Raw genomic sequence first — 27096 nt, 5'->3', positions numbered from 1 at the left:
TCAGCATTGGGGTATCAGGTGCAGTAATAGAGACACATATGGCAGCAGCGGCTCAGTATTGGGGTATCAGCTGCAGTAATAGAGACATACGGCAGTAGTGGCTCAGTATTGGGGTATCAGGTGCAGTAATAGAGACACATACGGCAGTAGTGGCTCAGTATTGGGGTATCAGGTGCAGTAATAGAGACACATATGGCAGCAGCGGCTCAGCATTGGGGTATGAGGCGCAGTAATAGAGACACATATGGCAGCAGCGGCTCAGCATTGGGGTATCAGGTGCAGTAATAGAGACACATATGGCAGCAGCGGCTCAGTATTGGGGTATCAGGCGCAGTAATAGAGACACATATGGCAGCAGCGGCTCAGTATTGGGGTATCAGGTGCAGTAATAGAGACACATATGGCAGCAGCGGCTCAGTATTGGGGTATCAGGTGCAGTAATAGGGACACATACGGTAGCAGCGGCTCAGTATTGAGGTATCAGCAGGATGAGGGGTTTGTGCAGGTTGGGAATAGATGGTGATGGGGCGGGAATATGAGAGGTGAAACATGTCGTTGTTGTATTCTCTGTAGCCGAGTCTTGGCTGGAGGAGTTGTCATGTCGGTCTGGGCCAGATGGAAAAGACGTGAAAAGTGAACGATTCCATCAGAAAGAACGTCAGCGGTAAGACACCAACTATACCTGTGCAGTAATCACATATGTTTTGTAGGAATGGTATTTACCACTGACGATATTGCGGTAATATCCACGTTGGCCTTTATATAGGGATTATTTTCAGTAACAGCGCAGTCATCGCCTACATCCACTATTAGGGTGCGTTACCTAGTTAGGGGCCCACTCAGAAGTTTTGCCCCCCTCGAACCGAAACCCTAGCTACACCTCTGGATTTGCTGCTTTGTCTATTTGCTTCAACATTCTCAGTGGTTTCTGTTATATTTGGTGGCTTATTACAAACCCCTATGAGGATTTTATTACTTTTCCCTCCTTGTATCTCCACCCATAGAGACTCCACCTCTTCATTTCCCTCTTGTAGATCTTCTCTTAGTGTGGGCTTTATATATAGACAGACTCCACCCCCTTTCCTTTTTTTACGATCCCTCCTAAACAAATCATATCCTTGCAAGTTAGCCGCCCAGTCATAGCTGTCGTCTAACCATGTCTCAGTTATTCCTACTAGGTCGTATTTTTCCCTTCCCCATGACAGCACCGCAGACATGAGTAGGTATCCGCCCCCCAGGAAACAGGAAACCTGTAGCAGAGACATAAGAAGGGGGCGGCACCTCTCTCCCCAGTTTGGTTTCCTGCAGCCGGAATGCTTGGGGCAGAGCCTGTACCTCCGGAGGGATCCCCCTCTGATGTCCGGTCAGGAGGCCGAGGTCCACAGGGAGAGGACGGCAGCGGGGCGCGGTGGCGCGCGCCTGTCAGCCCAGCTCGGTGGGCGCTGTGAGCGGTGTCCTCCTCGTGTGACTCCCCGGCGGCCGCTCCAGTGGGAGGCAGAGCCGGGGGAGGCCTGGCACCGACTGTGTGGCGACGGCTTCCGGGGTTGCACTGGAAGTGACTTCACATGCCGGGGGAGCGGTGTAATGGGCACTTCCGGGCGGGAGCAGTCCCAGAAGCGCGCACCGCTCCTTCATAAAAAGGGAGACGAGGCAAGCGCCAATGGTCCCTGAGAGGCTGCACACGGACTCCAGTGTTATAGAGCCAGACCAGCAGCAGAAGGAAAATGGATCCTAAAGTTGAGAGGAACGCGCAGGATGAAGAGCTACCGGGGTACCTAGGAAAGGGGCCGGGTGAGTGCCTTTGTAAGGCAGCACAATATATTAACAATTGCCCTATATATGTCTTCTGTAGGGAAAGGCCAAATTAAGAATAAATGCCGAAGGGAGACATTGCTGGAGGCAATACCTTCCCTACAGAAGGCAGCGGAATTCCTGGTGGACGCCGCAGTAGATTCCGTCCATGGTGCCGCCCGTGCATGAGCCCTTTCAAATTCAGGCTGCAGAGCACTTTGGTTAAAAAAAACTGGTCGGAAGACTTCCAGTCAAAAGTTAAACTCTGTGCCTTCCCTTGTGAGGGTCAATACTTGTTTGGGAAAGCATTGGATGAAATTTTAGAAAAGGCGTCAGATAAGAAAAAATGGTTTCCACCCCCCTTCCCTAGGCGCCGGTGGACTGAAGCTCTCTCATCCTTTCGTGGGAACAGGGAACAGAGGGAGCCAAGGGCGGCCAGACGATAGGACCACACGGGGCAGACCATGGAGGGGAAGAGAGAAGGGATTCCTCTTTAGTAAAACCACCCCGAGACCCGATACTAAGCAATGACGCCAGGGTGGTCGGGGGAAGGCTTCAGTTCTTTGTCCATCAGTGGGTAGCATTGCACACCTCAAAGTGGGTAACCGACCTGTTAGCCGGGGGCCTACGACTAAGTTTTCTAAGCCTTCCACCCCAAAGACTAAAAGTGACCCGGGTAGCCAAAAAGAATCAGGCTATGCTAGAAAAGGAGATCCAGCTCCTCCTTCAAAAAGAGGTACTAATAAAAGTCCCGTCTCATCAAGAAGGGAAAGGGTATTACAGCACTCTGTTCCTCACGCCAAAACCAGATGGGTCACTAAGAACAATATTCAATCTCAAAGCCCTGAACCAATACATCAGAACATAGAAATTCAAAATGGAGACCTTGGGGTCAGCAGTTAAGCTACTCGACCCAGGTTGCTACATGGCAGTAATAGATCTTACGACGCCTATTACCATGTCCCAATATGGGGAGAGCACTAACAATATCGAAGACTGGTGGTAGAGAGAGCTCAAATTCACACTCGTCTACTGTACCAGTACCTACCCTTCAGGGTATCAGTAGCCCCTCATATATTTACAACAATCATCGGGGAAGTAGCGTCCTTTATAAGAAGGGAGAATAACCTGCTAGTACCCTATCTAGACGATTTCCTGGTCATAGCAAACGACAAGCAAAATTGCGAAGATGCAGTTAAAGGTCCTGGAAATATTAACCAGGTTGGGCTGGAGGATCAATCTGAGAAAATCCAAATTAACTCCAGTGCAGTCACAAGAATTCCTTGGAATTCAATTGGACTCATTAAAACAGCAGTGCATTCTTCCAGAAAGGAAAAATTGGGGCTATCCAACAAAAAACACAACGGATACAATCCGGTCGAGCCATATCAGTAAGTGAGGCAATGTCGCTCCTGAGCATGATAACAGCAACAATCCCAGCGGTCCGGTGGGCACAAGCCCATACGAGAGAGCTACAGTAGCAGATCCTATCCAAGCAGGAGAAGGGTCCTTCCAATTTAAACCGGGAGATCATTCTCTCCCCTCAAGTGCGGGAGTCACTAAAATGGTGGCTGAGCACCGAAAATTTAACCAGATCAGTGCCCTGGACTACTCAAAACTCAGTAGTATTAACCACGGACGCAAGTCTGAGTGGTTGGGGGGCACACACAGAGAAACGAACCCTAGAGGGCCAGTGGGAACCCGGAATGAGGGATGCATCCTCAAATCTTAAAGAACTGGCGGCTGTAAGGCGAGCCCTTCCCCTGGTAAAGCAAGAAGTACAAGGAAGACATGTCACCATATTATCCGACAACAACACAGTCATAGCATACATAAACAGACAAGGGGGTACAAGGTCGGCAACCCTTATGGCAGAGGCCAGGGAATTATTCGCATGGGCGGAAAACAATCTTCTGTCCTTATCGGGTACACATTTAAAGGGGGCAGACAATTATCTGGCCGATTATTTAAGCCACCATGTACTACACCAGGGAGAATGGTCCCTAAGTCAAAAAATATTTGGAGAAATCTGCACTGCCTGGGGCACACCAGAAGTAGACCTGTTTGCTACCAGGGAAAAATCGGAAAGTGGACAGGTTCTACTCCCTAAATCCAAGAGAGCAACCAGAGGGGGTGGACTCGCTACTACACCGGTGGAAATTTTGTCTGGCCTATGCGTTCCCCCCCCCCCCCCTTTTCCATTGACACCAGTATTCTTGAAAAAGATCCGACAAGAGAGAGCTCGAATATTCTTGATTGCACCCTTCTGGCCGAAAAGGGCATGGTTCACATGGCTCAGACGCGGATCCTCCCAGATACCCTAAATCTGCTATACCAGGGCCCAGTAGAACACCCCAGGGTTCACAGGCTGCACCTCACTGCGTGGAACTTGAAAGGGGACTCCTTCTAGCAAAAGGGTTCTCAGTCCCGTTAGTAACCACCCTGCTCGCTAGCAGAAAGGAGGTAACTTCACGCAAATACCAAAAAATTTGGGAAAAATTCTTGCAGTTCATGGGCCAACAATTGACTGGGACAGCCCAGGAAATGCCAATAAAAGAAATCCTAGAGTTCCTCCAGAAAGGACTGGAAAAAGGACTGTCCACAAGCACCTTGAAAGTGCAGGTATCGGCCCTGGGTGCATTGTTTGATCAAAAACTGGCTGATCACCCATGGGTCTATAGATTCATTCGGGCCTCCTTTACATCCAGGCCCTCAAAATTAGCATCTAAGGTAGCTCCCTGGGATCTAAATTTAGTATTTAGGGCACGAACAGCGTCTCCATTGGAACCTATTGCTTCCATCTCAATAAAGGCGCTGACGCTAAAAACAGTACTCCTGGTGGCCCTAACCTCAGCTCGTCGTGTCTGCGAGCTGCAGGCAATGTCTGTAAATCCACCATATACCACCTTTTTGGATGATGGGGTGATCATAAAAACTGATCCAGCCTTCCTACCGAAGAAGCCAGGAAGGTCCCGGACGCTCGTGGCTGTAAAAGGTTCACATGGCCGCTCGGCCATGCGCTAGGATACACTGTATTTTCAACCCTACCCTTGGTACGCATGTGTTATGCAGCCTAGCCTGCTAGCGCTTAGGCGTAGGTAGGTCAGAGTTGGCGTCAGGCTTTAGTCCACACCAGTGACTCGGCACGCCTCAGTGCAAGTGCTCCGCACTCCATAGTCAGCGTCTATAGCGGCGCTCGTGGTAGCGACGCCGCGCGCTCAGTGGGCCTAGAGGGACTCTAACCCCGTGTCCTTGAGGTAGAGTTCTGTGGCTGTTTGCTGTGCGCTCTTTGGCCGGGCTCTGTGAGCTAAACAGGCTCCGGCATCCACGTTCAGTGGTTGTGCGGCTCTGTGAATTAACAGAGTCCGCTCCTGCTCACACTGGGTGACGTAACCCACGTGTGACTGTTTTCACGCTGCTCTATTCTTCCGCCATTGTCTAGCAGCAGTGTACCACCTCTGCACAGTGGACCCCGGCTGCAAACGCACCTACTACTACTTTATCATTTGGTGCGTTCCACCAGCCCTAATAAAGGGAGAGCGTTGGGCAGGGAAGAAGAACAAAAAAACTGCTTCTGCTGGTAGCGATTTCCACTGTACAACACTGTGTGCAGTGACAGGTGAGGCTCTATTTTTGTGCATCAGCTCTGTTGGTTGTTAGGCTGCCTTACAAGGCTCCCTGATAGCTGCATTGCTGTTTGCACACTGCTGAGCAAACTGCCTTTTTAAAAGCAAAAGTACTTTTCTTCCTCTCTTCTGCACAGTTACCAAGCGTTCATTTTTCCACACTTTTGTGTGCAGCAGTCCTGCTTATTAGGCTGCCTGCTGCCATACTTGGACTGAGAGCATCATTGTCAGCCTCCTAAAATCTCTAGGGAGATTCCAATTCTCCCCAATACTATATACACCTTGTACCATATAGCTGGTGGTATTTTGGGTACATTTTTCAAAAAAATGAGGAAGTACAGTCATGGCCAAAAGTTTTGAGAATGACACAAATATTATATTTTCACATGATCTGCTGCCCTCTGGTTTTTATGTGTGTTTGTCAGATGTTTTTATCACATACAGAAATATAATTGCAATCATATGAGTAGCAAAAGGTTATATTGACAGTTAGAATGAGTTAATGCAGCAAGTCAATATTTGCAGTGTTGACCCTTCTTCTTCAGGACCTCAGCAATTCTCCCTGGCATGCTCTCAATCAACTTCTGGATCAAATCCTGACTGATAGCAGTCCATTCTTGCAAAATCAATGCTTTAATTTTGTCTGAATTTGAAGGTTTTTGTTTGTCCACCTGTCTCTTGATGATTGACCACAAGTTCTCAATGGGATTAAGATCTGGGGAGTTTCCAGGCCATGGTCCCAAAATCTGTTTTGTTCCCTGAGCCATTTAGTTATCACCTTTGCTTTATGGCAAGGTGCTCCATCATGTTGAAAAAGGCATTGTTGATCGCCAAACTGCTCTTGGACGGTTGGGAGAAGTTGCTCTTGGAGGACATTCTGGTACCATTCTTTATTCATGGCTGTGTTTTTAGGCAAGACTGAGAGAGAGCCCATGCCCTTGGCTGAGAAGCAACCCCACACATGAATGGTTTCAGGATGCTTGACAGTTGGCATGAGACAAGACTGGTGGTAGCGCTCACCTGGTCTTCTCCGAATAAGCCGTTTTCCAGATGTCCCAAACAATCGAAAAGGGGATTCATCAGAGAAAATGACTTTACCCCAGTCCTCAGCAGTCCACTCCCTGTACCTCTTGCAGAATATCAGTCTGTCCATGATGTTTTTCCTGGAGAGAAGTGGCTTCTTTGCTGCCCTCCTTGAGACCAGGCCTTGCTCCAAGAGTCTCCGCCTCACAGTGCGTGCAGATGCACTCACACCTGCCTGCTGCCATTCCTGAGCAAGCTCTGCACTGCTGGTAGCCTGATCCCGCAGCTGAAACACTTTTAAGAGACAGTCCTGGCGCTTGCTGGTCTTTCTTGAGCGCCCTGGAGCCTTTTTGGCAACAAGGGAACCTCTCTCCTTGAAGTTCTTGATGATGCGATAGATTGTTGACTGAGGTGCAATCTTTCTAGCTGCGATACTCTTCCCTGTTAGGCCATTTTTGTGCAGTGCAATGATGACTGCACGTGTTTCTTTAGAGATAACCATGGTTAACTGAAGAGAAACAATGATGCCAAGCACCAGCCTCCTTTTAAAGTGTCCAGTGGTGTCATTCTTACTTAATCATGACAGATTGATCTCCAGCCCTGTCCTCATCAACACCCACACCTGTGTTAATGGAGCAATCACTGAAAGGATGTTAGCTGGTCTTTTTAAGGCAGGGCTGCAATGATGTTGAAATGTGTTTTGGGGGATAAAGTTCATTTTCTAGGCAAATATTGACTTTGCAAGTAATTGCTGTTAAGCTGATCACTCTTTATAACATTCTGGAGTATATGCAAATTGCCATTAGAAAAAATGAAGCAGTAGACTTTGTAAAAATTAATATTTGTGTCATTCTCAACTTTTGACCATGACTGTATGGTGGAAGTGGGCAGGGGTTGCCAGCTGGTACTGATGGGGGTGGGGGTGCATCTGCTGGTAGTGGCAAAAGCACAATAGCACCTAAGGCAGGAGGTGTTGAGCCTGCGTCATTGTCTGGCTCCACAAGGCCTCGAAGGCTCCCTTTTCTGGGAGTAGGTAAACCGCTTTTAAAGCCGGAGCTTCAGGAACAAGTTTTGGCTTACATTGCTGACTCAGCCTCCAGCTCTATCGCCTCCTCTTCTGAAGTTTCAAAAAATAAAAGCACTGAGTCGTCAGTGGAGTCTCCTGGTCAGGAACACCTTTCCTTGTGTCCTTCACCCCTACCAAAAGTGAAGGATGTGGCAGGCCACACTACAGATTACTCCATGGAGCTCTTTTCACATACCATGCCTGGGTTATCAAGTCAAATCGTGAATTCCCCAATCCACGATGAATCTGACATGGAGTGCACTGATGCACAGCCACTACTAGATTTTTCTGCTGGTACATTCACTCAGAGCACGACATTGTCCTCGCAGTGTACGGAGCCAGAATCTGACCCTGATGAAATTCAGGTGCCCCTTCCCGCATACTATACCACCTTACATGGTGACACAGAGGAAGGTGCACATGAAATTGAAGAGGAGGTGATGGATGACCCAGTTGTTGACCCAGATTGGCATCCATTGGAGGAAGAGGGTGCTGCTGCCAATAGCTCAGAAGAGGAGGAGGATCCGCAGCAGACATCGACATCGCAACAGCTGTTATCTGGCAGGCCCGGAGCAGTCCAAAAACGGGTTACAAAAACCAAGAGTTGCAGGACAGCTTGGCCAGACGGTCAAATTAGCACAGCGTGCAAGGCCTCAAAATGTCTTCCATACTAGGAAGAGTGCAGTGTGGCACTTTTTTGAACAAAATCCTAATGATCAGGCAAAGGTAATCTGTAAGAAGTGTGCAAAGACCTTTAGTCGAGGGAAAAAACTGAGAAATTTGAATACCAGTTGCATGCTTAGACATTTAACCACCATGCACTTGCAAGCGTGGACGGACTACCAAACCTCACGTACCACATGTGCACCTGCTCCGAATGAAGGTAGTCAGCAATGCTACATCACTTCCCCCACTGTAAGCCCACTGGTTAGCACACCACAAGCTGAAAATGTTGAGGTGTCGTCGCTAGAGTTGAGCGACTTTTGGTTTTTTAGGGTCGAGTTTCGTTAAGTGAAACCCAACTTTTTCAAAAGTCGGGTCGAGCAAGATCGGCCGACTATAGGGAAAAGTCGGGGTCGTCCCGAAACACGAAACCCAATGTAAGTCAATGGGGAATAAGTCAGCAGTGAGAGGAGGACAGGAAACACACCTACAGTGCCCATTTGAATGCCAAAGGCATCAATTCTTCTTACTTAAGCTTGTCAACCTTAATTAACTTCATAATACAAGTTACGCACTGAAAAATGGGGGTTATTTGGCTAAAGTTGTGGGGGGGGGAGGGCTGGCTCCAGGTTTTCATGTGCCCTGGGCGAAAGAGCGCCCCTTTAACACATAGCACAACTCATCATGCTCCGATACGGCAGAGAAATAGCGGTATAGTACAATGAAAAATACTTCACTTTTTACATCTCATGACGAGGCCCATCTATTTCTCCATACAGAATCATTGGTCCCATATAATGTTTGAAACAGTATATGATGAGCTCCACATAATGCTACAGTATATGTTGGTCCCCATGGATGAAGCTCCACTGTGTTATGGGCCCAAATAATGCTCCAAACATAATGGGCCCCATTTCTAATGCTCTAGTGTATAATAGGCCCTGTAAATGCTGCTCCAGTGTCTGATGTCCACCTTTGGAATGTTCCAGTGTATGGTGGGCCCCATCTATCATTCTCCAGAGTATAGTGCTCCCCAAAAATTGCTGTCCCAACATTGAAAACAATCAAATAAGTCTCCTCGCTAGGGAATCCCTGTACTAGTCTAGACTCCTCGTCGTCCCCATCTTCCATCTCACTGCACAGTATTTCAACCTTGCAAGTGCTGTGATCCTGAGCAAGCAGGGGGGGGCCCACTCGTTGGCGACGGCACTGGCACAGGGCCCCTGATAGTACGGTGGTGTGTCTGATGGCGGGTGGGCCGAACCTGCACTTTCATCTGCAGCTTCCTCTTTGTCACCGTGTAAGATGGAGCTGTATATGGGAAGGGTAACCTGAGTTTCATCAGGGTCAGATTCAGGCCGTGTAGCGTGCGAGGGGAATGTAGTGGTCTGGGTCAATGTACCAGCAGATTCATCGAGCAGTGGCTGGGCATCAGTGCACTTGTGTCGCCCCCCAGGAGTACGGTCGCCACAGTGGCATTACCTTCCTCCTAGGGAGTGTGATGTCATGCTTGGGAGCAACGAAGGATCTCTCTAGCAGGTTAACTGATTGGGCGGCGTTATTCCCATGAGTCATGACCCTCCAAACAGCGTTCATGAAGGCAAAGTGTTTGTTTTACGTGGGCAGTATGGTTGCAAAGCTGAACCTTAAAGGAATGTCCAGAAGGGCACCACCAGGAGTGGAGCCTATGGTTTAATTCGACTCCACCTGGGAAACCTCAACCATGCCAGCTACAGAAAAGATGCACACATTGCAAGCTTAATTCCGTTAACGAACGAGACTCCGTCATGCCCCGCGGTCCGAGTCCGGCTTACTAGAGGGACACGTGAGGCTCTGGCACATGAGATTGGCCAATAACTGGTGTCATGCCCTTACATGTCCGTAGCTGCATGAGCGCTACACTGAAAAGGCCAGCGTTTGTCGCTTACAGGTGCAGATAACCCGCTGAACAACGTTAGTGATGGGGATCTGTGATTACAATTATTACCCGCGAACGATGATTTCCAAGTAAGTGCAGGTCAACCGCAGTTACGGAATTAGGCCTAACCGTCATTCCTGAAAAATGAAAAACTTACGTGTGCAAACCACAGGTGCTGTAGCTTGCTTAACAGCTCGCCAGCCGTTCTCAGGCCCAGTATGGATTACACGTGATTGCACAAAGGTGAGAAAGGGTACCGTATCCCCGGATAACATGTATGGATAGCATAGTGTACACATTCAAAATATATGTCTATACATCAGGAGGCAGGCTCAGACGGTGTCAGGCACAGTATGGATTTGACGGCCCAGACTACATAGCGGAGGAGCAGGGAGAGGTAAAGATTGCAAATGCTGGGGCCCTGCCCAAGCAAGGGGGGCCCACTCGTGGGCGTCGGTACTGGCACTGGGCCCCTCATAGTACGGCGGTGTGTCTGACGGCGGGTGTGCACCACCACCGTCAGAGACACTTGATTGCACTATGAGGGACCCTGTGCCAGTGCCCGCGCCCAAGAGTCGGCCTACCCACCTGTCCAGGGCAACGGCACTCGCACGGTGTCGTGCGCTAGGTGGTGACCCCGGCCATGGGGGGGGGGAGGCAGCACAGTTAGGGAGTTTTAGAAAGTGGCATATGTTGATGTTGGACATTCAGCTTATGCAAAAGGCGAAATAGGTGAAGTCCCAGGAAGAGGTGGACCAAAGCAAGCCATTTTTCTGTCACCCTATGTGTCATCAGGGGAAGGTGGGACAAAATCCTTGGAAACCCATGCATGGTTCATTTTAATGGTAACCTGGCCAATGGCATCACGTGCAGAAGAGCGAAGGCTGAGGACATAAAATTATCCTCCTCTCCAGAATCCACGCAAACCTCCACCGCCAGAGTGGAGGAACCGAACTCCAGCTCCCCCTTGAAGGTTAGCTTGGAGGAAAATGGTGTAGAGTCACGTGACCCTTCTGTTGTTGCTGTGGCGCCCCTGAGGCTTCAGTTGCCACAGAGGTACTGCACCTTCTCCTAAGGTGTAGTGCCCCACTATCCAGGTAGGCTGGGAACTCCTTTCCGCATTCCAACACCTGCACCCCACACACAGGATAGATCAGCAGGAACCCATCCATGCTTTATGCTGGAAAGGTCATAGGGTGCCTGTTGAGGTCCCTGGCTTCGTAACACATGAGGTGCTGGGGAGGCGGGTGGAGTTAGATATAAAAGAGAGGGAAGAGTGAAAGTTATTAGTTAGTTGGTTAGAGGAGAAAGAAGAGAGAAGATAGGTGTCTGAGGGACATGCTGCAGCAGGCCCCAGTGATCTCGGCTGCTGGCACGAGAAAGACCAGAGAGAGAGACTGATAAGATTGATAACCTAACCTTCCATAAGAGAGAGAGAACAGATCGGAACGAAGGAGAAGAGAAGGACAGTGGGAAGCAGGTTGAGAAAGAGAGAGCACCCTTCCAGTCCAGAGAGCGCAAAGGCCGGGGCCCGGTCCCCGAGGTGGATTGGAACTTAATGTCCGGCAACAGACTTCGGAGGAGTAGTGAGCCGCTAACGGCTTGCTCCCATCATAGACTTGGGACACAACAGCAACTGAATAGAGAGGCGGGACGTAGTGAGGAGTCCCCGAGCAGGCTACAGCTGTCTGTCATACAAGTAAAGACTAGGAACACCTAGAGAGAGGCATTCCAGGGTAACTAAGTACTGGAGTGCTTCGCACCTAAAGGCGCATTGGAGGAGTCGTTCAGTGAAGGTACATGTTGGCGGAGTGTGGTAGGGAGAATCCTATCCTGCCTGGAGGTTGGCTGGAGCCCTGACCTGGAGAACACGGTACGGAGGCAGGCAGTTGTGTGAACTGCAAACAGTGAGTAAAGCTTTGGAACCGCATACTCTGGTGTCCTCCAGTTATTCCCGCACCACTACACCAGGGTACCAGCCTCCATACCATTCTGTGCCTCTCCTCATCCATTGCACCTACACTGCCCTGGGACTACAGCTCCACCTGTGGGGAGCTACACCATCTCTGCTGCACCACACCATCAGTCCCAGCGGATCTGCACGCAGTGTTGGCTAACACCTCACTTGCCAAATACCACGGGTGGCATCACGAACTAGTCATATAAACTTTAACACCATTAATATCACCGCCATTGATATTGGGCGCCCAGGGCCACGGACCGGGTCACCGCTGCTGTGACACATTCCCGCCTTGACACCGGCCCGGTACCGAGTACCCCGCAGCCCTGGGAGAAGCGAGGGCGACCCAATTTTTGGCGTCACGAACAGGATTACGAGACCCGATGCCATGGAACAGGATGACGAGACCCGATGCCATCGGGTTCTGTGTGCCTTGGATTAACAACTTTTGAAAATGTGCAGAAGACCAAATTTAATAGACTGTAAAATGGACATTAGAAATGGCCACTGGCGCGGAGAAGAAGGGCGTGAAGAGGTGGGAGGTCCTAAGAAAAGACCGCGAAGAGTCTTGGGCTGTCCCTGCCTGAATTACTATGTGACTGATGCATGGCCCACTCCCCGAGGGGATCGTGTACTGGCTTGGTTTGGAGGCGCGGGAAGAAGACGCTGCCCCCGGAAGGAGGGGCAGAGAAAGCCAGTGGCGAGCAGAAGGGCGAAGCAAGAAGAAGAACGCCAGAACGCCATTTTGGAGAGTGATGGAAGGAGGCCTGCGGAGCGCGGGGAAGTGCAAGCCCCCGGCGCCATGGCTCACGGCTCCAACCCTGAAGCTGGCATCATTTGCCGGCAGCTACAAGACGAAATCACCGAACTGACTACCCGTCTGCAGCTAAGAAGGGAAGCGCTGGAGAGGTTGAGACGGCAGCGCGCCCTGGCGGGGCCTACATCAGCGGTACCCTCTCCATCGGTACCTGCCGCTGCCGCACCAGACCACTCCCCGCCAGCGATAACTTTCACCTCCACGCTGTCCGTGCGGCTGCGTCCCGCTCGCCCGAAGAAGTCATCGGAGGACCCGGGAGCTGAGACCGTGCGCCCGCCCGGACCTGTTGTGGCTGCGCAGGTCCCGACCGAAGCCCCCGCGGACCCAGAGCTACCATCCGCTCCATCACCACCTGCACCGGAGCACAGGACGCACTGCCAGGAGGCCCCAGGTATGTCGGATGTGCCTCCACCTGGGAAGGCCCTGCGGTGTACCGCAATTGCAGCGGCTGGCCAGGTCGTCCTGGATCTGGTCTGGGACCGGGTGTTACGGCGGCGGAACACTCTTAAAAAAATATAAATAAACGTGTTCGCCGCCCGGGGTCCACCGTGCGGCAGATGGAAAAACCGCAGCTAGAAGACACAGAGCATTGTGGCGGTAATGTGCACAGGGTTCTATATCACCCAGGTGCAATCAAGCAGTCTCTGTTAAGTGCACAGAGCTGCTCCAGGAAAAAATAGAAAAGTAACGCTGAGCCTGTTAGCAACACAGGGACTCAGTGGCACACATGCGGTAGGCAAAAACCGGAGTAGTTAGGATTAGAGTTGAGCGAAACGAGTCGAAAAATTTCAAAAGTCGCCGACTTTTGGCAAAGTCGGGTTTCATGAAACGAAACCCGACCCTAGGATGAGGTCGGCCACGAGGTCGGCGACTTACGCGCCAAAGTCACGTTTCAAAAGTTTGTTTTGCGCTCTTTTTCAGCCAATCAGGATCCACGGACACTGTGGGCAACGTGATGACATAGGCACGGGTCACCACCATCTTTCAGAAGGGCATGCAAGTGATTGGCTTGCTTTGGTGGGCGTCACAGGGGGTATAAAAGGGCGTGCACGCCGACCGCCATCTTCTGCCGATCTTAGCATAGGGAGAGGTTGCTGCTGATTCTGTAGGGAGAGCGTTAGGCAGGGAAGAAGACCAAAAAACTGCTTCTGCTGCTAGCGATTTGGCCTGCACAACACACCAGTCAATGTGTGTGCAGTGCAAGGGGAGGCTATATAGTGGTGTATCAGTGGTGTTGGTTGTTGGGCTGCGTTCTAAGGCTTCCTGACAGGCTGGCATTGCTGTTTACCCAATGCTCCGCAAACTGCTTTTTTAAAAGCAATCCAATCTCCCTTATCCTCTAGTCACTTTGGTCACAGCTGTGGCATCGAGCCTGTCACATAGCGCTCAGATATTCATTGGGCCTCACACAATCCAAAAGTGTCCAGTGTCCAAAAGTGTGTGAAGAGATTCAAAATCTCACTTATCCTCTAGTCACTTAGGTCACAGCTGTGCCATCGAGCCTGTCACATAGCGCTCAGATATTCATTGGGCCTCACACAATCCAAAAGTGTCCAGTGTCCAAAAGTGTGTGCAGAGATTCAAAATCTCACTTATCCTCTAGTCACTTAGGTCACAGCTGTGCCATCGAGCCTGTCACATAGCGCTCAGATATTCATTGGGCCTCACACAATCCAAAAGTGTCCAGAGTCCAAAAGTGTGTGCAGAGATTCAAAATCTCACTTATCCTCTAGTCACTTAGGTCACAGCTGTGCCATCGAGCCTGTCACATAGCGCTCAGATATTCATTGGGCCTCACACAATCCAAAAGTGTCCAGTGTCCAAAAGTGTGCAGAGATTCAAAATCTCACTTATCCTCTAGTCACTTAGGTCACAGCTGTGCCATCGAGCCTGTCACATAGCGCTCAGATAATCATTGGGCATCACACAATCCAAAAGTGTCCAGTGTCAAAAAGTGTGTGCAGAGATTTAAAATCTCACTTATCCTCTAGTCACTTAGGTCACAGCTGTGCCATCGAGCCTGTCACATAGCGCTCAGATATTCATTGGGCCTCACACAATCCAAAAGTGTCCAGTGTCCAAAAGTGTGTGCAGAGATTCAAAATCTCACTTATCCTCTAGTCACTTAGGTCACAGCTGTGCCATCGAGCCTGTCACATAGCGCTCAAATATTCATTGGGCCTCACACAATCCAAAAGTGTCCAGTGTCCAAAAGTGTGTGCAGAGATTCAAAATCTCACTTATCCTCTAGTCACTTAGGTCACAGCTGTGCCATCGAGCCTGTCACATAGCGCTCAGATATTCATTGGGCCTCACACAATCCAAAAGTGTCCAGTGTCCAAAAGTGTGTGCAGAGATTCAAAATCTCACTTATCCTCTAGTCACTTAGGTCACAGCTGTGCCATCGAGCCTGTCACATAGCGCTCAGATATTCATTGGGCCTCACACAATCCAAAAGTGTCCAGTGTCCAAAAGTGTGTGCAGAGATTCAAAATCTCACTTATCCTCTAGTCACTTAGGTCACAGCTGTGCCATCGAGCCTGTCACATAGCGCTCAGATATTCATTGGGCCTCACACAATCCAAAAGTGTCCAGTGTCCAAAAGTGTGTGCAGAAATTCAAAATCTCCCCTGTCCTATAGACACCTTGTACCTTGTTTTACATACTATATAGTTTGTTGGATTTTGTCTACATTTCTACCAAAAATGAGGAAGGCTGGTGGAAGAGGCCGTGGAATTGGGCGGGGGTTGGCAGCTGGTAATGATGGTGGTGGATCTGATGGTAGTGGCAAGAGCAAAATAGGACCGAATGCAGGAGGTGTTGAGCCTGCGTCATCGTCTGGCTACATAAGGCCTTGAACGCTTAGTGTTCTAGGAGTTGGCAAACCGCTTTTAAAGCCAGAGCATCAGGAAAAAGTTTTGTCTTACATTGCTGACTCAGCCTCCAGCTCTATCGCCTCCTCTTCTTCAGTTGTAAAAAGTAAAAGCACTGAGTCGTCATTGGAGGCTCATGTTCATGAACCACACCTTTCCTTGTGTCCTTCACCCCAACCAAGATTGAAGGATGATGCAGGCCATACTACTGATTACTCCATGGAGCTGTTTTCACATACCATGCCTGGATTATCAAGTGAAATGGTGAATTACCCAGGCCAAGATGAATCTGACATGGAGTGCACTGATGCACAGCCGCTGATGGATGATTCTGCTGGTACATTCACTCAGAGCACTACATTGTCCTCGTAGTGTACAGAGCCAGATTCTGACCCTGATGAGACTCAGGTGCCCCTTCCCGCACACTATACCACCATACACGGTGACACAGAGGAAGGTGCACATGACATAGAAGAGGAGGTGATGGATGACCCAGTTGTTGACCCAGATTGGCATCCATTGGGGGAAGAGGGTGCTGCTTCCAATAGCTCAGATGAGGAGCATCCACAGCAGACATCGACATCGCAACAGCTGTTATCTGGCAGGCCCGGAGCACTCCAAAGACAGGTTCCAAACATCAAAAGAGTTGCTGGACAGCTTGTCCAGAGGGTCAAAAGATCACAGCGTGCTAGGCCGCAAAATGTCTGCCAAAGTAGGAAGAGTGCAATGTGGCACTTTTTTGAACAAAATCCTCATGATCAGGCCAAGGTTATCTGTAAGAAGTGCGCAAAGACCTTTAGCCGAGGGAAAAAACTGAAAAATTTGAATACCAGTTGCATGCTTAGACATTTAACCAGCATGCACTTGCAAGCGTGGACACAACACCAAACCTCAAGTGCCACATGTGCAACTGATCACAACGAAGGTAGTCAGCAACGCTACATTGTTTCCCCCACTGTAAGCCCCCCGGTTAGCACAGCAGCAAATGTTGAGGTGTCGTTGCAAGGCCACAGCAGTCAGGGAATCCCACTGTTATATCAACGAAAGACTGATTCTAGGCCATCAGAAAGAACACCAACTCCATCACCATCATCAACCCTCTCTCAGTCCGCCCTGTCCACCGCTACTTCCACCATATGCAGCTCTCAAGTCCAGCTCACCCTCCCAGACACTATGAGTAGGTCAAGAAAGTACTCAGTCTCTCATCCGCGTACACTGGGTTTGAACGCCCACATTGCCAAACTAATCTCGTTTGAGATGATGCCCTTTCGGTTGGTGGAAAGCACAGCTTTCCGCGAACTCATGGCCTATGCAGTACCACGCTATGACCTACCCAGTCGCCACTTCTTCTCTCGCAAAGCCATCCCAGCCCTCCACCATCATGTGAAAGACCGCATTGTCCATGCACTCAAGCAGTCAGTGAGCGGAAAGGTGCACCTCACAACTGATGCATGGTCCAGTCGGCATGGCCAGGGCCGTTACGTGTCCATCACTGCGCACTGGGTTAATGTGGTGGATGCAGGGTCCACAGGGGACAGCGGTGGTGGGACAGTGCTGCCTAGCCCACGGTATAGGAAACAGTTGGCTGTAGGCGTTCCACCCTCCTCCTCCTCCTCCTCCAGAAGCGAAAGCTCGTCCACAGAGCGCAGTCGTACGAGCACTCCATCTGCAGCTGCCACTGTTGCACACGATGTGTCCCCCTATCGAGCAGCTAGTGGAAAGCGTCAGCAGGCTGTGTTGCAGATGATGTGTTTGGGCGACAGACATACCGCCGAGGTGCTGGCCGAGTACTTGAAGCGACAAACTGAGTCATGGCTGGGCAGTGTACATCTTGAGGCAGGCAAGGTAGTTAGTGATAACGGCCGTAATTTTGTGGCAGCCATAGCCCTTTCAAAACTCAGCCACATACCTTGCTTGGCTCACACCTTGAACCTGGTGGTGCAGTGCTTCCTCAAAAATTATCCGGAGTTAACAGCCCTGCTCCAGAAGGTGCGAAGACTGTGCGCGCACATCCGCCGGTCGCCTGTACACTCCGTTCGTATGCAGAAGCTGCAGCGATTGCTCCACCTTCCCAACCACCGCCTCATTATCGACATTGCAACAAGGTGGAACTCCACCCTGCACATGGTGGAGCGGCTGTGCGAGCAGAGGCAGGCCATAATGCATTTATGGGAGGATACACGGCCAGGCACTTTGAGAGCAGACATGGAGTTGACAGGCGTGCAGTGGTCGAAGCTGAAAGACCTTTGTAAAGTCCTTCAGTGTTTTGAGGAATGCACACGGCTGGTAAGCGCAGACGACGCCATCCTAAGCATGAGCATCCCACTTATGCGTCTGCTCATGCAAACTTTGACGCACCTTAAGGAGCAGGCGTCTGCAGCCAATGTTGAGGAAGAGGAGGAGGGAATCCTTGATGACATTCAGCCATTGTCTGCTCAGGGACCTCTCCTGGACGAGGTGGAGGAAGAAGAGGAGGAGGAGGAGGATGATGGGGATGATTACTTAGGGGAGGAGGATGCATCTCGTGGGGCAAGTGAAAATGTTGGCGTGGCAAGGTCTGGTACAGGGTTTGTGCGTGACTGGAGGGATGTGGATTTGCCAGAAAGTGCTCCTCCACCCAGCACTCGCAGTGCATCATTGACACCGGGAACATTGGCCCACATGTCAGATTATGCCTTGCGGATCCTAAAAAGGGACCCCCGCATTGCCAAAATGATGAACGATGACGACTACTGGTTGGCCAGCATCCTGGATCCACGCTATAAAGGCAAATTACAAAACATCATGCCACAGGAGAACCTTGACCTAATATTGGCTAATAAAGAAGCAACTCTGGTAAATCGGTTGCTTGAGGCATTCGCAGCACACAGCAGCGGTGATGGTTCTCACACGAGCCGTACGGGCCGGGGGCAGCTTGGCAGAGGTGTTCGTGGTGCACACAGCAGAAGTGGTGTTGGAGACAGGGGTTTCATGACAATGTTGTGGACTGATTTTTCAAATACCGCTCACACAACTGGTAATACTGCATCGATGGAAAGTGACAGGAGACAGCAGTTGTCAACTATGGTTACAAACTACTTTTCCTCCCATATCGATGTTCTCCCACACAGGTCATTCCCCTTTGACTATTGGGCCGCTAAACTGGACACCTGGCCTGAATTGGCCCAATATGCCTTACAGGAGCTCGCTTGCCCAGCTGCAAGTGTGCTATCGGAAAGAGTCTTCAGTGCAGCTGGATCAATCCTGACAGAAAAAAGGACCCGTCTGTCAACCCAAAATGTGGCTGATCTAACCTTCATTAAAATGAACCACGCATGGGTTTCCAAGGATTTTGTCCCACCTTCCCCTGATGACACATAGGGTGACAGAAAAATGGCTTGCTTTGGTCCACCTCTTCCTGGTACTTCACCTATTTCGCCTTTTGCATCAGCTGAATGTCCAACATCAACATATGCCACTTTCTAAAACTCCCTAACTGTGCTGCCTCCCCCCCCATGGCCGGGGTCACCACCTACCGCACGACACCGTGCGAGTGCCGTTGCCCTGGACAGGTGGGTAGGCCGACTCTTGGGCGCGGGCACTGGCACAGGGTCCCTCATAGTGCAATCAAGTGTCTCTGACGGTGGTGGTGCACACCCGCCGTCAGACACACCGCTGTACTATGAGGGGCCCAGTGCCAGTACCGACGCCCACGAGTGGGCCCCCCTTGCTTGGGCAGGGCCCCAGCATTTGCAATCTTTACCTCTCCCTGCTCCTCCGCTGTGTAATCTGGGCCGTCAAATCCATACTGTGCCTGACACCGTCTGAGCCTGCCTCCTGAGACATATATTTTGAATGTGTACGCTATCCATACATGTTATCCGGGGATACGGTACCCTTTCTAACCTTTGTGCAATCACGTGCAATCCATACTGGGCCTAACACCGTCTGAGCCTGCCTCCTGAGACATATATTTTGAATGTGTACGCTATCCATACATGTTATCCAGGGATACGGTACCCTTTCTAACCTTTGTGCAATCACGTGCAATCCATACTGGGCCTGACACCGTCTGAGCCTGCCTCCTGAGACACATATTTTGAATGTGTACGCTATCCATACATGTTATCCAGGGATACGGTACCCTTTCTAACCTTTGTGCAATCCATACTGGGCCTAACACCGTCTGAGCCTGCCTCCTGAGACATATATTTTGAATGTGTACGCTATCCATACATGTTATCCAGGGATACGGTACCCTTTCTAACCTTTGTGCAATCACGTGCAATCCATACTGGGCGTGAGAACGGCTGGCGAGCTGTTAAGCAAGCTACAGCACCTGTCCAGACAAGTACAGGGATACCCTAGCGAGGAGACTTATTTGATTGTTTTCAATGTTGGGACAGCAATTTTTGGGGAGCACTATACTCTGGAGAATGATAGATGGGGCCCACCATACACTGGAACATTCCAAAGGTGGACATCAGACACTGGAGCAGCATTTACAGGGCCCATTATACACTAGAGCATTAGAAATGGGGCCCATTATGTTTGGAGCATTATTTGGGCCCACAAGACAGTGGAGCTTCATCCATGGGGACCAACATATACTGTAGCATTATGTGGAGCTCATCATATACTGTTTCAAACATTATATGGGACCAATGATTCTGTATGGAGAAATAGATGGGCCTCGTCATGAGATGTAAAAAGTGAGGTATTTTTCATTGTACTATACCGCTATTTATCTGCCGTATCGGAGCATGATGAGTTGTGGTATGTGTTAAAGGGGCGCTCTTTCGCCCAGGGCACATGAAAACCTGCAGCCAGCCCTCCCCCCCCCCCACAACTTTAGCCAAATAACCCCCATTTTTCAGTGCGTAACTTGTATTATGAAGTTAATTAAGGTTGACAAGCTTAAGTAAGAAGAATTGATGCTTTTGGCATTCAAATGGGCACTGTAGGTGTGTTTCCTGTCCTCCTCTCACTGCCGACTTTTATTCCCCATTGACTTACATTGGGTTTCGTGTTTCGGGACGACCCCGACTTTTCCCTATAATCGGACGATCTTGCTCGACCCGACTTTTGGAAAAGTCGGGTTTCACGAAACGAAACGCGACCCTAAAAAAACAAAAGTCGCTCAACTCTACTGAGCGCTATGTGACACACTCGATGGCACAGCTGCCTGTGACCAAAGTGACGAGAGGATAATGGAGATTTTGAATCTCTGCGCACACTATTGGACACTGGACACTTGTGGATTGTGTGAGGCCCACTGATATCTGAGCGCTATGTGACAGGCTCGATGGCACAGCTGTGACCAAAGTGACGAGAGGATAATGGAGATTTTGAATCTCTGCGCACACTTTTGGACACTGGACACTTGTGGATTGTGTGAGGCCCACTGATATCTGAGCGCTATGTGACAGGCTCGATGGCACAGCTGCCTGTGACCAAAGTGACGAGAGGATAATGGAGATTTTGAATCTCTGCGCACACTTTTGGACACTGGACACTTGTGGATTGTGTGAGGCCCACTGATATCTGAGCGCTATGTGACACGCTCGATGGCACAGCTGCCTGTGACCAAAGTGACGAGAGGATAATGGAGATTTTGAATCTCTGCGCACACTTTTGGACACTGGACACTTGTGGATTGTGTGAGGCCCACTGATATCTGAGCGCTATGTGACACGCTCGATGGCACAGCTGCCTGTGACCAAAGTGACGAGAGGATAATGGAGATTTTGAATCTCTGCGCACACTTTTGGACACTGGACACTTGTGGATTGTGTGAGGCCCACTGATATCTGAGCGCTATGTGACACGCTCGATGGCACAGCTGCCTGTGACCAAAGTGACGAGAGGATAATGGAGATTTTGAATCTCTGCGCACACTTTTGGACACTGGACACTTGTGGATTGTGTGAGGCCCACTGATATCTGAGCGCTATGTGACAGGCTCGATGGCACAGCTGTGACAAAAGTGACTAGAGGATAAGGGAGATTGGATTGCTTTTAAAAAAGCAGTTTGTGGAGCAGTGGGTAAACAGCAATGCCAGCGTGTCAGGAAGCCTTAGAAGGCAGCCCAACAACCAACACCACTGATACACCACAATATAGCCTCCCCTTGCACTGCACACACAGTGACTTGTGTGTTGTGCAGGCCAAATCGCTAGCAGCAGAAGCAGTTTTTTTGTCTTCTTCCCATCCTAATGCTCTCCCTACAGAATCAGCAGCAACCTCTCCCTATACTAAGATCGGCAGAAGTAAGATGGCGGTCGGCGTGCACGCCCTTTTATACCCCCTGTGAGGCCCACCAAAGCAAGCCAATCACTTGCATGCCCTTCTGAAAGATGGTGGTGACCCGTGCCTAGGTCATCACGTTGCCCACAGTGTCCGTGGATCCTGATTTGGCTGAAAAAGAGCGCAAAACAAACTTTTGAAACGCGACTTTGGCGCGTAAGTCGCCGACCTCGTGGCCGACCTCATCCTAGGGTCGGGTTTCGTTTCATGAAACCCGACTTTGCCAAAAGTCGGCGACTTTTGAATTTTTTCGACCCGTTTCGCTCAACTCTACTCTGAAGTGCTGTCCGCACAGACAAAACACTCGGTCATGTGTAAGTGGGGTTCGGTAACGTCAGCTGATCCCCTGCTGTGTGTACGGCAAACTCTCCTGCTGCCTACAACTTCTTACTACCTCTGATTTAATATGTTCTCTGATTTGCCCTCTGTCTCCACTCTGTTTTGAGTATTTCCTCCGGCCTACAACACCGCCTGTTTCTGCTGTCAAGTGCCGTCTGCACAATCCACACTTGTTCCTGTGGTACCTGGGTCCTGTAACATCTGCTCATCTCCAGAGTTGAGCACGGCAATGTCTCCTGCTTTGTCTACATTCCCACTACTTGTAGTGGAAATGTGGACAGAGCAGGAGACATTGCCTGACTCACCTCTAGGGAGAAGCTGCTGTTACAGAACCCCAGTAACACAGGAACAAGTGTGGATGTGCAGACGGCATTTCAGAGCAGCAACTGGCGTGGTTGGAAGCCAGCGGAAATACTCGAAACAGAGTGAAGACAGAGGCCTAATTGGAGTACGTTGACAGTTAGTAGTAGTCTAGAAACAATCGCAAACTGCCACCAATTAGGCCTCAGCCTACTACCTGATTTTCCCTGGGCTCCGACACCGCCAGTTGGTGCTCAGAAGTGCTGTCCGCACAGACAAAACACTCGCTCATGTGTAAGTGGGGTTCGGTAACGTCAGCTGATCCCCTGCTGTGTGTATGGCAAAGTGTCCTGCTCCCTCCACAGTCAAACAACCTCAGATTTACACCTGGCTCCAAGTAGGCCTCAGCCTACTACCTCATTTTCCCTGGGCTCCGACAACGCCAGTTGGTGCTCGGAAGTGCTGTCCACACAGAAAAACACACTCGTTCATGTGAAAGTGGGGTTCGGTAACGTCAGCTGATCCCCTGCTGTGTGGCGGGCAAACTGCTGCTGCCTCCAAATGTTAGCTACTTCAGATTTAAACATTCTCTGATTTGGCCTCTGTCTCCACTCTGTCTCTAGAATTTCCTCTGACCTCCAACACCGCCAGTTCCTGCTCACAGTTGCCATCCACGCAATCCACACGTGTTCCTGTATTACTGGGGTTCTGTTACGTCAGCAGATCCCCCAATGTGTGTCTGCCACTGTCTCCTGCTCTGTCCACATTCCCACCGCTTGCAGTGGGAAGGTGGACATGTGGACAGAGCAGGAGACAGTGGCAGACACACATCAGGGGATCTGCTGACATTACAGAATCCCAGTAACACAGGAACACGTGTGGATTGGGCAGACGGCTACTGTACGCATAAACTGGCGGTGTTGGTGGTCACGTGAAATCCTGGAAACAGAGTGGAGACAGATGCCCAATTGGAGCACGTTGACAACCTGTTGTAGCCTACAAACAATCTAAAACTGCCACCAAGTAGGCCTCGGCCTGCACCCTGGTTCTCCCTGGGCTCCAACAACGCTAGTTGGTGCTCGGAAGTGCTGTCCACACAGAAAAAGACACTTGTTCATGTGAATGTGGGGGTCAGTAATGTCAGCTGATCCCCTGCTGTGTGGAGGGCAAACTGCTGCTGCCTCCAAATTCAAACAACGTCTTATCTTAAACTGCCTCCAAGTAGGCCTCAGCCTACAAAATGACTATCCCTGGGCTCCAACATCGTCAGTTGTTGCTCGGAAGTGCCGTCCACACAGAAAAACACACTCGTTCATGTGAAAGTGGGGTTCGGTAACGTCAGCTGATCCCCCTGCTGTGTGGAGGGCAAAGTGTCCTGCTCCCTCCAAAGTCAAAATACCTCAGCTTTACACCTGGCTCCTAGTAGGCCTCGGCCTGCACCATGATTGTCACTGGGCTCCAACACCGCCTGTTGGTGCTCGGAAGTGCTGTCCACACAGAAAAACACACTCGTTCATGTGAAAGTGAGGTTCAGTAACGTCAGCTGATCCCCTGCTGTGTGGAGGGCAAACTGCTGCTGCCTCCAAATTGTAACTACTTCAGATTTAAAAATTCTCTGATTTGGCCTCTGTCTCCACTCTGTCTCTAGTATTTCCCCTGACCTCCAACACCGCCAGTTCCTGCTCACAGTTGCCGTCCACGCATTCCACACGTGTTCCTGTGTTACTGGGGTTCTGTTACGTCAGCAGATCCCCCAATGTGTGTCCGGCACTGTCTCCTGCGCTGTCCACCTTCCCACTGTAAGCGGTGGGAATGTGGACAGAGCAGGAGACAGTGGCAGACAAACATCAGGGGATCTGCTGACATTACAGAACACCAGTAACACAGGAACACGTGTGGATTGGGCAGACGGCTACTGTACGCATAAACTGGCGGTGTTGGTAGTCACGTGAAATCATGGAAACAGAGTGGAGACAGATGCCTAATTGGAGCACGTTGACAGTCTGTTGTAGCCTACAAGCAATCTAAAACTGCCACCAAGTAGGCCTCGGCCTACACCATGATTGTCCCTGGGCTCCAACAACACCAGTTGGTGCTCGGCAGTGTCTTTGGCACGGGGACTCCCTGTTGCCCAGCCTGGTTCCAGCACGCCTGCTGTTTCCGGGTAGTGTCAAGGTCACTATGCCACCAATCCGTTGTCCTGTCGTCTTGCGGCCGGGTTAGCCGACTCTACGGTGCCTGCAGTTTAGGTGACTCCTATGTGGGCTGCGGGAACTGGCACTGAAGGCTGGATCCGTAGTGCCAATGGGACATGGACCCCCTGTAGGACTGTGGGTTTCGGTAACTGCGGCAGGCTTGCGGCCTGGCTACTTTGCTTTGAATGGGTACCTTCTGCTACCCACCCGGGTTCCAGCACGCCTGCTGTTTCCGGGTAGTGTCAAGGTCACTATGCCACCAATCCGTTGTCCTGTCGTCTTGCGGCCGGGTTAGCCGACTCTACGGTGCCTGCAGTTTAGGTGACTCCTATGTGGGCTGCGGGAACTGGCACTGAAGGCTGGATCCGTAGTGCCAATGGGACATGGACCCCCTGTAGGACTGTGGGTTTCGGTAACTGCGGCCTGGCTACTTTGCTTTCAATGGGTACCTTCTGCTACCCACCCGGGTTCCAGCACTGTCTGCTGGTTCTCGCCAGAGCCTTTGGCCTAGGTGCCTCCATCTCGGTATCCGAGGTCCAGCACCGTCAGCTGGTCCTTGGTAGTGCTTTTTAGCACAGGTACCTTCTGCTTAGTAACCGTGGTCCAGCACCGTCAGTTGGTCCTCGGTAGTGCCATTGGCTCTTGTTCCTTCTGCTACCCATCCGGGTGCCAGCACTGTCTGCTGGTTCTCGCCAGTTTCTCAGCCTTCTTGTACCTTCTGCTACATTTCCAAGATCAAGCTTTTTGAAATTGTCTTTGGTAATCCTTATTGATCTCCATGACGATGACCCTGAAGACCACACCAAAGAAGACCAGAAATATGACCCTAAATAATAAGACCAAGAGGACAAAGAACATGAAGACAACCACCAAGATACAGAACAAAAGACAGAAGAACAAGAAGCAGAAGAACAGAAAGCAGAAGAACATTAAGCATAAGACAAAAAATCAGCATAGAAGAAATCAAAATTATAAGCAGAAGACTAAGCAGTAAATGGGGGTGAGTCCGTTCCTCCTCGTGGTGCCCCTGGAAAATGCCTGCTGCTGCAGGCCAAACTGAACGCGGACAAATCCTTTTGTAAATCTTTTGTGACAGGCAGAACGTAAGGTGTAATCTTATAACTTTTATAGATAAGTACTACAGGAATGCCTGTCACCATAAGAAAATGAAGAAAAAGAAGAATAGGAAGAAGATGAAGAAATAGCATATGAAAATTAATAATAGCTGAATAAGAAGAATATGAAGAATGGAAAAAAAAATTAATGGGGAGAAGATGAAGAAGAAGAAGATGAATAAGGTGAAGAAACAGTTGATGAAAAAAATGCTACTGCTGCGGATCATGAAGGAGAAAGTGTGGGAGAAGTACAAAAGAAGGTGAAGAGCAAGGAAGTTGTGAAACACACATATCTGACTAAATATAAAAAAGGTTAACATAGTCAATATCTTTTTAACTCCGAACGTCTTGAAAAAAAAAATTGGATTTAATGCTGTGCCATGTGATTTGAATAAACCACTATGCCTTTAATGTCTCCTCCACCTCCCACAATACATTCTACATGATTCTTATTTGTTTTCAATTATGTAGAATTAGCCAACAAGGAAATAAAGGCCTTTTTTTAATTCCGATACCGGAAGTCCCATTGACTTGAATGGGACTTCCGGTATCGGAATCGGCGATACCCGATTTTTTTTTCGTATCGGGCGATACCATCCGATACGATATTTTTGGGTATCGAACGGTATCGCTCAACACTAGTAGTAACCAGAGGTAGGCCAGAAAGCAAATTCACAACATTCTCGGTATTCTGGGGTCTTATATACGATCCCATTATTCTGGTGTTTTATATACATTCCCGTACTTTCGAGTCGTTATATACGGTCTCAGTATTCTGGGGTGTTACATACGGTCTTGTTATTCTGGGGTGTTTGTTCTTTACTATGTGATATGCAGTGGTATGAAAAAGCGTTTGCCCCCTTCCTGATTTCCAATTCTTTTGTCACACTTAACCCCTTAACAACTGATCTGCGCTTTCAGAGCTCCGCGGTGATGGCCCTGCAGGAGGCCAGCGAGGCTTATCTGGTGGGACTGTTCGAGGACACCAACCTGTGCGCCATCCACGCCAAGAGGGTAACAATCATGCCCAAAGACATCCAGTTGGCCCGCAGGATCCGTGGGGAGAGAGCTTAGATCTTCCCGGGCTCCAACCACAACACAAAGGCTCTTTTCAGAGCCACCAAA

General features: G+C 50.0%; 1 long non-coding RNA gene across 1 annotated transcript; it reads left to right on the top strand.

The window, feature by feature from the left end:
* The first annotated feature begins 352 nt into the window (after positions 1-352).
* On the top strand, positions 353-27096 carry LOC141091723 (uncharacterized). Its single transcript, XR_012232559.1, has 2 exons — positions 353-664; positions 26893-27096. It is a non-coding gene; the product is annotated as an uncharacterized lncRNA (long non-coding RNA).

Source organism: Dendrobates tinctorius, unplaced genomic scaffold (genome assembly GCF_039654945.1).
Source record: "Dendrobates tinctorius isolate UK_male_01 unplaced genomic scaffold, ASM3965494v1 ptg000055l, whole genome shotgun sequence".
Classification (NCBI taxonomy): Eukaryota; Metazoa; Chordata; class Amphibia; order Anura; family Dendrobatidae; genus Dendrobates; species Dendrobates tinctorius.
The sequence above is the reverse complement of the archived record's forward strand: the minus strand, read 5'-3'. Positions and strand labels throughout refer to the sequence as shown.